The sequence below is a fragment of the Pteropus medius genome, unplaced genomic scaffold (assembly GCF_902729225.1).
Source record: "Pteropus medius unplaced genomic scaffold, Ma_sr-lr_union100, whole genome shotgun sequence".
NCBI lineage: Eukaryota > Metazoa > Chordata > Mammalia > Chiroptera > Pteropodidae > Pteropus > Pteropus medius.
The window spans coordinates 35786541-35800834 of NW_024349800.1; the positions used below are offsets into that span (position 1 = coordinate 35786541).

The window sequence follows — 14294 nt, forward strand, 5'->3', positions numbered from 1 at the left end:
TTTAAATTGTATTCTAATTGTAATAAAAATCACTTAAGGGTCTTAAGCGGGAGTGCGATATGATTTGTTGTTAAAAAGATTGCCCTAATTGCATATGGAGAATGCAATCTGGGGGCAGTGGGAGAGAGTAGCAGAAGGCAAACTAGTTGTTTTGGTCTAGACTTGGTGATGTTGGTAGTCTGGATTAGGGTAGTAGTGCTAAAGATGGCAAAGAGTAATCAGTTTGAGGGTGTGTTTTACAGAGAGAACTGGAAGCTCCGATAGATTTAATGACAGTGAGTTAAGAAAGGACATTAAGATGACTGTTAGGACTATGGTCTAAGCAATTAGGTGGATGAAGTTTCAGTTTACTGAGTTTACACAGTGCCTGAAAAGGCACTGCATTAAGCTCCATACAAAGCTCAATGAATAAGACAACAGTCCTTGTCCTCAAAAAACTCATAGTCTAATGGGGAAGACTGCCTCCTACACTGGTGATTTCTGTAGGGTGTTTTAAGGACAATGACAGAATTATACAATGAGCATCAAAAAGGAGCCCCTAAGCCCAGAGCAGCTGAGTGAATCAAGAGTCTCACTCTCTTAGGAAAATAACTAGAGAACCTCCTCAGCATTTGTGAATATGTGCGATAATCCACATTCTAGGCAAAACTTTAATTTAACTCTTTATGAATAAAGCATAATAGTTGCCATCAGGATCTCTGGTTTGTTATTCTGTTTAAGAGAAGTGGAAGGAAGGATATGGAAAAAGAACCAGGAGGATAAAGAGACTGGACAGAGGCAAAATACTTAGCTAACAGGAATGGGAGTTAGTATGGTCTGGGCTTCTGCTGCTGCCTGCCCCCTTCTCACACCCTACCAACAGTGTGCCTTCATTTGAGATGGATTCAGGTGTTTTGTTTAATTACAACTGTAATTTTAATAAAATTACCACATGATTCCTGAATGACTTCTCTTAAGCTTTTTTTCTTTTTGGTATTTAATTATTTATATTTGACCAGCTGATACATTCACATGTGAATGTGTGCCTTTCAAAGATCAAGGCAAAAAAAAAAGTTATATGGTGAAAAGTCTCTGCCCACCCTGCTCCATCCATCCAATTCTCCATGCCCACCCGTACTCACAGGTAGAGATAACTATTTATATTTGTTTCTCTATGAACCCTTCTAGAATTTCTTCAAACAATTCAAGCAATTCTTGTATTTCTTCTCTTCCAGCCTTCTTACACAGAGGTGGTATATTATATCCCCTGATCTGCATCTTGCTTTTCCCTCTGACAGTGTGTCTTGGAGATCTTTCATATCAGTACTAAGAGAGCTTCCTTATTTTTTTAAACAGCCGCATAGCATTACACTGCAATATATGCCATAGTTTATTTAACCATTCCTCTATTGATGAACACTTTGGATGTTTCCAGTATTTACTATTACAAACAATGCTGTAATGAATAACCTGGCACATATGTCTACCGGTATATCCTTAGGATAAATTCCCAGAAGTCTCCCAAATAAAATCTTCCAAAGAAATGTTCTAAGATGGTGTGACTGGGTTTCCAAATAGAACCTCAGCTTTCCAAGGATTAACTCTCATATTCCATTAAGAATAGTTCTTCATTCTTTGGCCTATAAATTATATCTTTGTATTTTTTCCAGTAAAGACATTGAAAAATATATTTAATCTACTACTCCGGCGTAATAGTTGGCATGATGTCTAAAAAAAGAAGAGGAAGAAAGAGAATAAAATTCAGTTTGATTATGCCCCAGTTAATGAATTGCAAGCTCTGAAAAAAACTTGAGTTTTCTTAATTCAACATATCGAAACATATCTAAAAATGAAGTCTCAGATGGGGATGATGGGTTTGGCGTCGAGAACTTGTAAGGTGTACATTGCCCCAAATAGCTCTAGTGCTACCCAATCTCCAGATAAAATACTCCTTGGCCACCTTTTATTAGCATCCCTTTTCATCTCCCTTAGTAATTTTTTCATTTTTCCATAGTTACTTTGGGAAAATAGGTTTAAGGGCTTGGTAAATGGATGCACTTTGATAAATGTGCTTTATAATTGGGTCATGTAAAGTAAATATTCTATTTTTACATTAGCTTCCTTCCCCCAACCCCAACAAGACTTTTTCTTATTTATTAGTTTACAGATACATGAGACCAGGGTAGAAGACTCCTAGGGCGGTTAATTTACATGAGATCTTTGGGAGAACATATACAAATGCAGAAATAATATAAGTGATATGTCAGCGAGAGCTGACATTTTTACATATATCCTAAGAAGCTAACTCAGCCATATTACTACTATTATTATTAGAAAGTAAAATTATCTTTCCACATAGTACTTCTCTTTGGTTCTGTTCCATGTGTGTGGAAGTTTTTTTAAAAAATTATGGCATGAGAGAAAGCATTTAAAAATAAACCGTGAAGTTTACAAGGTGCAGTAAATAGCTATCCAGAAAGCTTTTCATAGCTCTAAAGCTCTCTTCCTTGGGAATCACAAAATCTAGAAATTGTAGAACTGTCCAATCTCTCTGAAGAGTAGCTAGTCTCAGCTCTAGTTGAAACTATCTTCTATTTTTAAAATGTTTCACATAAGGATATTATAGTCTCTCTTTTGGTCATTGCCTTCCCCCAGCCTCCCCCCCCGCCCCCGCCCTGCCCCCCAATCTGGTAAGAATTAAACACTATCCTTAGGATATAGCCAGAATTCCTTTTAAGTAAAAAGTAATACTTGATGAAATTATTTGAGCATCTGGTCCCTGAGTACCTGTAGAAAGCATCAGTTCTACTAACCAACTCTTATTTTATTCAGGGGACCGTGGTCTACCCTTACTCTCAGTCCATGGGCTAATAAATTTACCTTTTTGATTAAACTAGTTTGGTTTATATTTTTCATTTCTGGCAAGCAAAAGAGTTTTAGTTGATGCAATATCTTCAAACAAAATTAGGCAAATTAAATTCATGTTGTTCCAATGGTTTGACAAATTACAAGATTTCCCCAGATAATTCCCAGACTCCTCTCTTCTTGCACTTGGAGTGACTTTACCATTGTAGCGTACCCATCCAAACAACAAGCCAGAGTTCTCTTCCCCTTTCCCCAAGGACTCCTCCAGTTAGATATTTAAACCCGGCCCACTGGTGAGGTAAAAGAAGGAAGGGAACAGATGGCAACCTGATTCATATTCCTTTTACAGGGAATTAAGCCAATTTATCTTGGGGGTCAGTTCCAGTTCAGTTTCAGCAGTGAATGAAAGTTGTTTGGATCCACTTCTGGTTCAGGCCTGTAATCAATTCCAATAATCCAAAATCCTTCACATGGGAAAATATTTTGGGGGGTTAAAGTTTTGTTCCAGTTTGAGAGAACTAAGTAACATGGAATCAAGTTGCACCTGTCTTATTAGGTCTTTGGTACTAAAAGAGGTAGCATATGGACAGGATAGGGAGGTGATTAATAGTATACTTAATTCTAAAATAATCAGCCTAGACTGCATCCATAATAAGCAGTGTCATAAAATCTACTCTTTGAATTTACTTTTAATAGTTCTAATCCACAGGAGAACACACTATCATATCATATAGTATCCACCAAATTTCTAAAATACAGGTTGAAATATCTTTTGAAAATTTTGCCTCTTTTAGAAGAACTAGTATATTATAGGTGAAACACTTATAGCCTCTGTTTGAGAATTACTTCTAACTAAAGTGATATTCTGTCAATATCTTAAGGCAGTAAGACTTAGTGAGCAATTCGGGGACAGGATTATTCTCTGGAAAATGTTATTGAAAATCCAGGCTCATAGTCTACGGCCATGCCACCCTGAACGTGCCCAATCTTGTCTGATCTCAGAAGCTAAGCAGGGTCGGGCCTGGTTAGTACTTGGATGGGAGACCACCTTGGAATACCAGGTGCTGTAGGTGTTAAACAAAAAAATCTAGGCTTATAGAGGGTATTGAGCTAAATGAAATAAGTCAGAGATAGACAAAAATCCATGATTTCCCGTACATGTGGAATCTAAAGAACAAAATAAACAACAACAACAGAAATAAACTCATAGATACAGAGAATATTTTGAAGACTAGTAGATGGGATGGTGTTTGGGGGGATGGTGAAAAAGTGTAAAGATATTAAGAAGTACAAATAGATAGTTACAAAATAGACATGGAGCTATAAAGTATAGCATAAGGAAAATAGTTAACGATGTTGTAATAAATATGTAAGGGGGAAGAAGAGTACTAGATTTAGTGGGGTGATCACTTTGTGAGATAAAGAGATCTCTAATCGCTATGCTGTACAACTGAAACTAACATATTATTGTATGCCAAATATAATAGAAAAAACTCATTGAATTGTACAATGTAAATACAAGCAACTAATTGTCTTATATTTCAATAAGGCTGGAAAAAATCTAGGCTCAGAATATTAATTAGACCATTTTTAAACTGCTTCAGATAATGGATATGTTCTGACATGAAGTATCCTTTGTTTTATTACTTCATTTATATATGAAGCTATATATATATATAATACTGATTATATAAATATAGAATATATAAATATGCTATATATTACTTATAATTTAATATGTATTTATTTTATATAAATAATTTCAAGACACTTACAAAATGTTTCAGGATATTTTTTTGATAGTGGGTTGTATGCAAACAACAGACAGAATGACAGATGCCATCTATATATTTTACAAAAACACCTCTTGTTTATGCATATGTAAGCAGGATGTCAGATTTGACAAGATGCAAAGAGATGTCTTACAGATGGCACACATGAGTGGGACAGGTCTTCCCAAACTGATAGGGCTTGTGAAAGCAGTTGTCATTAGTATGTGCATGTCTGTCACACCTGTTCTGCAAAGAAATTCCCATTTGTAAATATAAATCTTCAGAATTGGAACCCAGGGCTAGCTGAACTTAATTCAGTTTTCCATTAGTTCAGAAAAGACTATGACCACCAAAATGGATTGCATATCTTTTTGTGACTCTTCTGAGACCTTTACGTTTCCCCTGGCTCTGTGTTATTTGAAGTTAAAATTTGGAATTAAAATCTTTTTTCTTGGTCCTTGAAAAAAACCCATAATTAATCTTATAGCATTAAATTAATTGGTGATGTGCTTTGGAGGGAATAAACTCATGTTCTGCAAAAGGGCTTGGATATACAGAATTTCAATTCTTAAAATGATGTAATTTTCTATAATATTTAGCCTGCCGTTTTTAGTTGGGTATTCATATAATAGGAGATTTCGAAGAAAAAGCTAAAGAGAGGATAATTTGCTTGGTAGTGCTTCTGTTCTTTTGTTCTTTTAGAATCTAAAATTAACCAACATCTGCAGTGTCAACAAGGACACCATATGGCATTCAAGTTTGTACTTTTCCTAAATAATGCATTCGAGGCAATGTAATCTGAGAGGAATTCTGAGATGATAATGAGTAGAATGCCTTAGATTGTATAGCACTTTATAGTTTCAAAGTAATCTAACAATTAGGACCTTATTTGAGCCTCACAACAACATTAAGAGGCAAGAAGATCAGGTATTTCTCATTCCTGCTGAACAGTTGAGAAGATGTAGGTCCAAAGCATAGAAGAGAAATGACAATAGTCACAAACCTGGTGAGTAGCTGACTAAGTTACACCCAGGTTCTATAGTTCACTTTTTCTACCATATTACTAGGATCAAGTTAATGATAACCTATGTCAAAATAGCATGTTTTCAAAATAACAGATCCCACAAACAACTCTATAAGAAATTAAAAAGAATTCAATACCAGAAACTACGTAATAAACATGCATGTTTGGTTTTCCTAAGTTTAATGACTTTCTTTGCTCCATTAAGTTAGCAGATGATTTCCACAGAGGTTCATCTAGTTACTCTTTTGATTTCTCATTTTAGCTACAAAAAAGGAGTTCTCACCAAAATACTTTTCTACTTGTGAAATCATACCTCATAAATCTTTATTTGTCATATCTAGAAAATTTAAAGACTTTCTTTTAAGAGATCTTGCAACTAAGAGTGTTTTTTTTTCACAGTAATAAATTATAATTCACATCTACCTGAATTTTGAAATATTTCATTTCAACTCAAACTTCTGTAAGTTTCTGCATCACAGCAATCATTCAGAATTTCTGGGACAAGAAAGAAAGTAGTTTAAAGTTAAGGAATGTATTAACTTGTGACTGATACACAGACATAAATTTAGAAGGACCTTATTTTTGAAAGCATAAATGACATTATTGCTGATCCATACTTTATAGAAATTTCCAGCTATGTAATATTGCCATTTCTACTTTAAAATGCAGAGAAATTCAATTGCTTCCATTTTTGAAAGTTTGAGACTTAAAAATTATGAATGCTAGCATTCTTGAAGAGGAACACTGTGAGTTTGTAATTTCAAAAAGGTACTGGAGTTCTCAAACATTAATAGGCAGGTATATTTCCAACAAGTGGAAACACAGAACTGTACCAGCAAAAGGAGCAGCCAGCAAGAATTTTAATCATGATTGGGCTCAGTTTTTTGCTGGTTTTGACTTCACAAAAGTGCATCTTTAGGAAGCATCTTCTACTAAGTAGAAAGCCATCAAGAAACAGCATTAGAGGTTGTTGTTTAAGTATGTCTCGAACCGCAAATGGAAAAGCAATATTTAAATTTGATATTGCCCCAAACATTCTTGCGACTCTAATATCCTACCTTCTCTGTGTCCAGGATTAGTGGAAAACACTAAACATTTTGAAAAGGTCATCGAACCTAAGTAGATGAATGTTATCTTTCCATGCATGTGAATACTTGGACACAGGAGCAATAAAAAAGAGAAATGGAGAGAATGAGACAAGAGGAATGATATGGAATGTACTTTGCTAGAAACAAGTCATTGGGAGGAATTGCGGGGAGTTGGAGAATTTGGGTAGAAAAGCCTTGAGGGAGGGGAAGTCTAAATCATTTCAGCAGGCAGTAACTCCATCTGGCTACGGATTCAGGGGAATCTGTAAGGAGGGAGCCAAGGGTGATAGAAAGGAGTGACTGTGGTAATCTGACTGCAGAGAGATGGCAAATGCAGAGATGACGAGAAGGCCATAGCACGAGGTAGGAAAGTGCCCAAAGCATCATGAGAACCTGAACTACGGTTGTTTTTTTCTCTTTGCTTATTCAGTCAGATCTATCCAGGTTTTTTCTCTCCTTTCCTACCATCTCCACACCTCTGCCTCCACTGCAAGAAAAATCTGTTTTCATAGTCCCAAGTTTGTTTAACTTAGGCCTTATGTACCCACTAAATTATTTGTGGAAACAAACTAGTAATCATTATTCAGCGATGACTTCAGCATTAATCAATCAGAATTGGAATGATACCATTTTGTTCCCAGTCAGCCCACTCACAACCGCAGACCTCCTTGTGCTCTAGTGCAGTAAGTACAGCTATTCTGCTGCTGATTAATGGACTGGACAGAAAAGTGTTGGAAAGGCCAGTGCAACTCCCTCAATGGCCCAATGCTTTTCTGCCAGATCAGCTTAAAAAAAAAGGCAGCTGATTATGTAAAACCATGTTAGCCAATACCTGTATTGTTTGCCTGAATTATAAAGCACAACAGTACATCCTGTTCTCTTGCAATTTATTACAAGAAAGAATATGAGAAAGTCTTAGACCATGCCTATAATATACAAGATAGCTAGACAATTCCGTGCACTCCTACACTGCCCATTGGAACATGTCATTTACATTCTGATATAGTAATGATTACTCTCAAAATTAGATGCAGTACCACTGCCACTTCCCCTCCCTGCCTAGATACCCCTGAATGGTGACTCTCGGAGGCAATGGAAGAAGGACATGCTCTTGCTAGCTGTCACTAAGTAAAACCAAAAACTTAACCTCATACATATAGCTAATTTGCCTGCCTTTTCCAAATCACTTACCTAGTCCACATATATCATTGCTACAGAGAAATCAGGTTCCCCATGGTCATCCTAAGGGTGTCTGTGGAAGATAGCTGGACCCATGGGACATTGCCTTTTCCTCCACAGAGGGACTTTCTCTCCAGAAACACTCTTAGGATGGCCTTCTGGGGTTTGTGCACTCTCAGAAACCTGATTTCTCTTGTGTGAAAATATGGAGAGCCAGGAAGAACGGAGCACAACATGATTTATCCCTGAATCCCTCATCCTGCTGGATATGCCCCAGGGTAGAGCTATTCTTGCTGTCACAAATAATTCTGCCCTGAGTGGATCAACGTGTTTCCAAATATGTCTAAAACTCTAGGTGCAGAGACTTGAGTGCCAATTAAAAAGGGCAATTTAGAATAGGACAGAGGTTGGAAATTAGAAAAGCCATGAGGCGTGGTGATATAGTAAAAGGTCAGTTCTGTCAGTAACCAGTTGCTTGCCTTTGGTCATTACGCCCAGGTCTGTTTCCTCGAATCTAAAATAAAAGGAATTTGGTGAAAAAAGCTTTTAAGAAATATTGGTTTCTGTTCCCTCTGTATTTCCCCCCTTTCTCTCTCCCATTCTTACTGGTTCTGTGTGTCTTTGCCTCAGGAGAAACTTGTGGCTGGACTTTCAGGCTTTCGCTCTGAATAAACCCATCAAGGAGAATATGATTTAAGGAGAGCTATATTTCCCCAGAAATACAGCCGTGCAGATCTGTTCCCCCAGAAACAGCAAGGATGTTACCCTGCTTCATGGCAGTACCCCTGCTATGTATGCCTCAGGGAGGCCGTGTCTTTGCCAAAGAGTCCCTCTTTTCTAGAAAATAGCAGAGGGGCAAACCCAAAGGGACCATGCAGATTGGGACTGGCGTATGTGGAGCAATGATGGGAAGGGCCTACAGATGTTCTCGTGCTTAAGATGCCTGGTCCCAGCCAGAGCCCTCAGTAAGTGTACAAACTATACTTCAGACTGACCTGAGTTGAATTTCCTGTTCACACAACAGCATAGGGGCTCCAAGTTTAGGTTGAATTACCATTCTCTGAAGACTCTAAGGAAACATTAATGGTAAGATTACCATTAGTTTGTGTCTCATTATTAGTTATTAAAACTAAGCCTAAAAAATCTTGCACACCATAGGAAATCTGCTTTCTTAGCGCTGAATTCACCAAGGGTTTACTTTTCCTGCACCAACCCTTTTATGGCCTTCATGTTTTCTCATTTGTGATATTTTATTGAGAAGTATTTTCAGTGCAAATACAGTGTATGTGTGCACGTGTATACACATATGAGATCATCATAATATTATTTTACACCTTACTTTTTTTCCGCTTAATAATATATCTGAGATATAGACCTCTCTCTTTTTTATTCATTGAGTTCCCACCTAACAGACATTCACTTCCACCATTACCCCAACTTTTTAGCAATTACAAACAGTGCTGCAGTGAACATACCTATACATAAGTCTTTGCATATTTCAGTGAGTTTATCTTACAGACTAGCAGTGGAATTGCTAGGCCAAAGGATATGTGCAGTTTTAATTTTAAAGCCACTTTTTATTATGAAATAAAACAGAAATACAGAAAACCAAACTAAACAAATGCAGGGCTTTATGGATTGTTACAAAGTAAGCACCCTTTTAACCATCACTCAGATCAAGAAACAGAATTCGGTCGCTATGTCAGAAGCCCTCCCTGTGCTCTGTGGCAATCACAACTATCTCCCTTCCCCTGAAAGTAATCATCATACCGACTTCTATAGAAATCGCTTCCTTCTATTTTTTGTGCTTTTATCAGCCAAGTGGCATCCCTGAACACTGTAGTTTAGTTGTGTCCATACAATTTCTCAGTTGAAGAGCTTAGGGCATTTGACTTGTAGAGTTTCCTGCAGTCTGGGTGATGCCAGCTGTATTCTCTTGATGCAGTTCAGCATATTCCCCTGTCCTTCATATTTCATGCAGACTGGCAGCTGGATTTGGAGGCTTGATGAGACTCAGGTTTTGAGTCTCACTTTTGGCAAGATGATGGATACGTCATTAGGAGGTACATAATGTCTGGCTGTCTCTTTTTGTGACTTTAGCAAATATTGATGCTCAATACCTAGATCCAATTAATTTATTGTGGGCTATAGAATATTCTAATTTTGTTTTTCTTTTTCATTTATTAGATGGAATAGTTCTATAAAAGATACCTCCTCCTATCTATTATTTGTTTAATCACTTGTACGATTCAGAAAGAAAAGGCAAGTAAATGCTCGATTCTTTCCCCTTGATTTACCAATTTTCAAAATAATGAATGTTTCCTGTCATCCTACAAAGGCGATTTTTTATTTTAGTCATCACGAACTCATATATTCATCATATTTTATGGGTTTCAAGTCATTGCAATCATTGTTCTTATTGCAGCTAAATTCGTCCCATCTTTGGCCAGTGAGCGCCTCTTTCATTGGCATTTGAACCCTTTTGACATGACCCTCGCAGTCTTTGGTAGCTTCCTTGTTATCTGATATGACAAGATGTTCTAACCTCATCTTGTATATCTCATGCCCAAGACCTGGAATCTGCCATTTCTCCGACAAGCCATGGTTTGTTTTAGCAGGAAATGGTGTTTCAAAACCACAATCTAGGCACTAAGTGTATTCATCACTTCTCTGTTGGTCATGGTTTCTAGGCCTTTTCATATATATATCTATATCTATATATATTTAAAAATAAAATATCTTATAAGTTTATTTTGATATTTCCAATTAAAATTTAGTACAATAGGTTTACAAACACAATAGACTCAGAACAATACTAATACCACCAATATGACTGCTCAGAGTTACATTTTTCATTTGCATTCTGTATTTGCCTCTATTTTTTAAAAGTAATTTTTAATATATCTACATTGTCAGAGTATATAGCCATCGTATACTATACTCACTCTTTTATCCCTCACTTTATCCCGATTCTACAAGTAGCTATGTATTTTAACATTCACTAGTCTTCGTATTAATATGGCACTAGTCACTCTGAAGATTGTTTTCTAGTAGATACACAGGAAGGGTTCACAGGAGCAATATTCCCTGAGTTCTTACATGTTGATAACACTTTGTGTCCTTTGTACCAGAAAGTCAGTTTTTCTTCAGATATAAGTGTTAGTATTGAAACATCTGATTCTAATCTAATTTTCTTTCTTATCACACTGTCTTTTAAAAACTATATATGCCCAAAGGAATTTTTCTTTAAAATTCAGTAATTTTATTAGACCATGTCTTGGATCATTATTCTGAATCTCAGGTACATGGTATGCTTTTTCCATATGTAGTTCTATATATTTTTTTAATTTCATAAAAGTTTCTTAATTATTGTAAAAGAAATATTTTTTCTGGTCCCTTGCTTTGTGTTTCTTCTTTAGAGACTTCCATTATTGGATGTTGGCTTTTTTTTGCCTATTGAAAATATTGGTCACTTTCTCTTCAACCTTTTTCTTTCTTCATTTCATATAGATTTTTAAGATTTTCCCTCCTTTTTACATTATATTTATTTTAAAGTATTATTGTTGCATTTATTTGTTTTTATTTCTTGTAATTTTGTTTTTATTTTTGAAACAAAAATTTTTATTAAATACAAATAAAAATATTCTTTTCTCAGTTCTGCTTCATTTCTGATCTTTTTTCTAATTTTGATTCATGTTATCCTTTCAGGTATCGTGTAACTTTTCTAATTCCTTTCACTTCATTTTGAAATGGTAAGTTACAATTTTTCTTTCTTGTTTGAAGACTTGCTTCTCTAGAGTGATTTCATTGTAGGAATGTTATTCTGCTCCTTATTCTCTTTTCTCTAATAATGTTTGCACAGGATTTGACCTTCATCCTTTTCTGTTGTTCAATTGTAAAATTATTTTCCCTGAACTTTTAGAGGGAGACATGGTTTAGTTAAAAGGCATGGCTCAGGAATTAGAAAAGCTAACTTCACTGAGGTCCCTCTTTTGTTGTTTTTGCAAAGTCTTCAAAAACAAGGTGGCTGGTTTTCTGGGGGTTTCTGGCTCTGTCGTTCTCCCCATTTTTATCTGAAATTTCATTTCCTTTATCTCTGTTATCCTAGTCCAGCTCAATTTTGATGCTACTCTCCACAGTTTCTCCTCATTGTGGGCCCTGTCCTGGGAAGATGCCCTCCGTGGCTCATCAGCCTCAACCATTCATAGGGTTTACATGGCTTCAGCCTCTTTAGTCTATCTGACTGGGGGCTCCATGAACTCATCACCATGGAGGGCAAAATTCTTCCAGATTAGCTACTGGTATCACATTAGCCTACTATACTTTCTAGTGAATGCCCATGGGCTATTTTTTGAGTTTTACTTTTCACAGATCTTTTGGGTATACTGTCCCCTTTGCTTCCTCCTGCATAGGTGCTGACGTAATGCACGTCTTGTGTCTAACCTCTTCCACTTGTATTTTGACGTTCATGGAGCTACTTTCTCATCTTGCTTTTTCTGTAAATATTCCAAGAGTTTTTAGTTTTGCTATCTAGTTACTTTGTTTTTGTGAAGTGATCTGGGAAGATTCAAAGCTATACTGCCACCTCTCCTATCTTTGCAGAATCCTCTCCTCGTTTTAAAATTTGATAGACACTACCAAACTACCCGAAGGGTAATATGTTTCCTGAACATTTGCTTTAAATGAATAGATCTCTATTTCTAAACAGCAAAAGGAAAAGGAAGAAAGTTCTAGGAAGAGGCTATAGATCCTACATGCATTTTCATTCTGAACCAAAAGTCTGTGACTAGGTATCAAAGAGCTTTGTAAATAAGAGCTAGTGGGATCTCAAATTCTGTGGAATCCTTACAGAATCTTAATGGGTTTCTCTGAGATGATTAATGAAGCTGGAGGATGGGTACATACTGCCTTTCAAAGGCCCATTCAGGAGGAAGAGGCATATGAATCCTTCCATTAACTATAGCATCTTTGAAGCAGAAACTGAAGATCTCTGCAGGGTCAAGTTTGAATATAAATATGTTGGAGAGTTTATTTGGGCATCTCTCAAACCACAGGTCACATGTCTGTTTTCTTTAGCTTTCTTCAAAAATTAAGTCAGCTGGGAAGGACAGTTGGTGTTTATTATATTCTCTATTTCAACAGGCTTCTCATTAACAACAAGCAGCTTCTGACAGGAACTTTTAGTTATATTCTCAAAAAAACTAGCTTTTCTGGACCTCACAGTTTATGTCTATACTATAAAAATGAGTCTAACACTTCTAAAACTAGCAACTCAGAGAGTATTGTCTAGTCAACTGGTACAGATATTTAAGATAAAAAAAGAAAACATTTTGTATTTGATTTATCTTTCCAGACTGATGTGTGGAAGAGTCCTAGTCATTGACTAATTATGTATTTTAAAATGTTAGACTCAGTCCTTCTTCCTTATGCTTGAGGAACATTTGTCCCAACATCTGTCCTTGTGAATTTTGTGTTCACTCCCAATTCACTGATATACGGTGCCACCTACTCAGTGGCCTGATCATGTAAAGTTGAAGATGCCACCTACATCCTCAAGCAGCCCGGCTGGCATCGAACCTGTCACTAAAAAACTCAGGATTAAAACTCAGCGGAGGCTTTCTTTGGGAAGTTTTGAGGCCAATGATGATTCTCCAGACTAAAAGTACTTAGAATGGACAGGTCAGGGAAAGATTGAAGACACACTGAAGCACCTATACTACCAATTTCATCAAGTTTAAAAAGAAAAAAAAAAAACCAACTTTTCTTGACTGAAAGGGTACAATGCTGCCTTTTTTAAAGATATACCAATGAAACATTTAAAAGTATCAGTTTCTAAAACCAATTCATTTATTTAAATGTATATTGCTGTCATAGTTGTATTAATTCTACAGAATGCTAGCCCATAGACTGTCTCAAAGGTCCCATAGGGAATATTACCTCCTAAAAACTTAAAACCCATCCATTCCATCCATTTCTCATTAGTTCACCACATGATTTCCATACATAACACAGGAGTCTAGTTTTAAAGTAAATTATTACATAAATGCAAGTTTCACAATTGGCATTTGTGAAAGTATGAAGTATCAACAACTGTATTTTTAAGTTCCATGCACAGAAGATACTGTTAATTGCTAAAAGTTATTTGGCTTAAGAGACCTATTGTTTTCCTCACTACACTGGCTGCACATTACCTAGAGAATGAAAATTCTTTTCTTTTTGTTGTGTTTTTAATGGACACCCTGTGGGGAAAAAAAGATGAGAAAGAATCCCTAGAGGCCAGAAAAGAAAAAGAAAATGGAGTTTAGTGAGGAAGTAGACATAGTTAAAGAGAGAATGGAGTGCATAGGGAATAGGAGAAAGTTTGTTGTTTGGTATTTTTCAGGAGAA

General features: G+C 36.3%; 1 pseudogene; it reads left to right on the forward strand.

The window, feature by feature from the left end:
* The first annotated feature begins 3798 nt into the window (after positions 1–3798).
* On the forward strand, positions 3799–3917 carry LOC120622292 (uncharacterized; annotated as a pseudogene).
* Positions 3918–14294: the final 10377 nt, after the last annotated feature.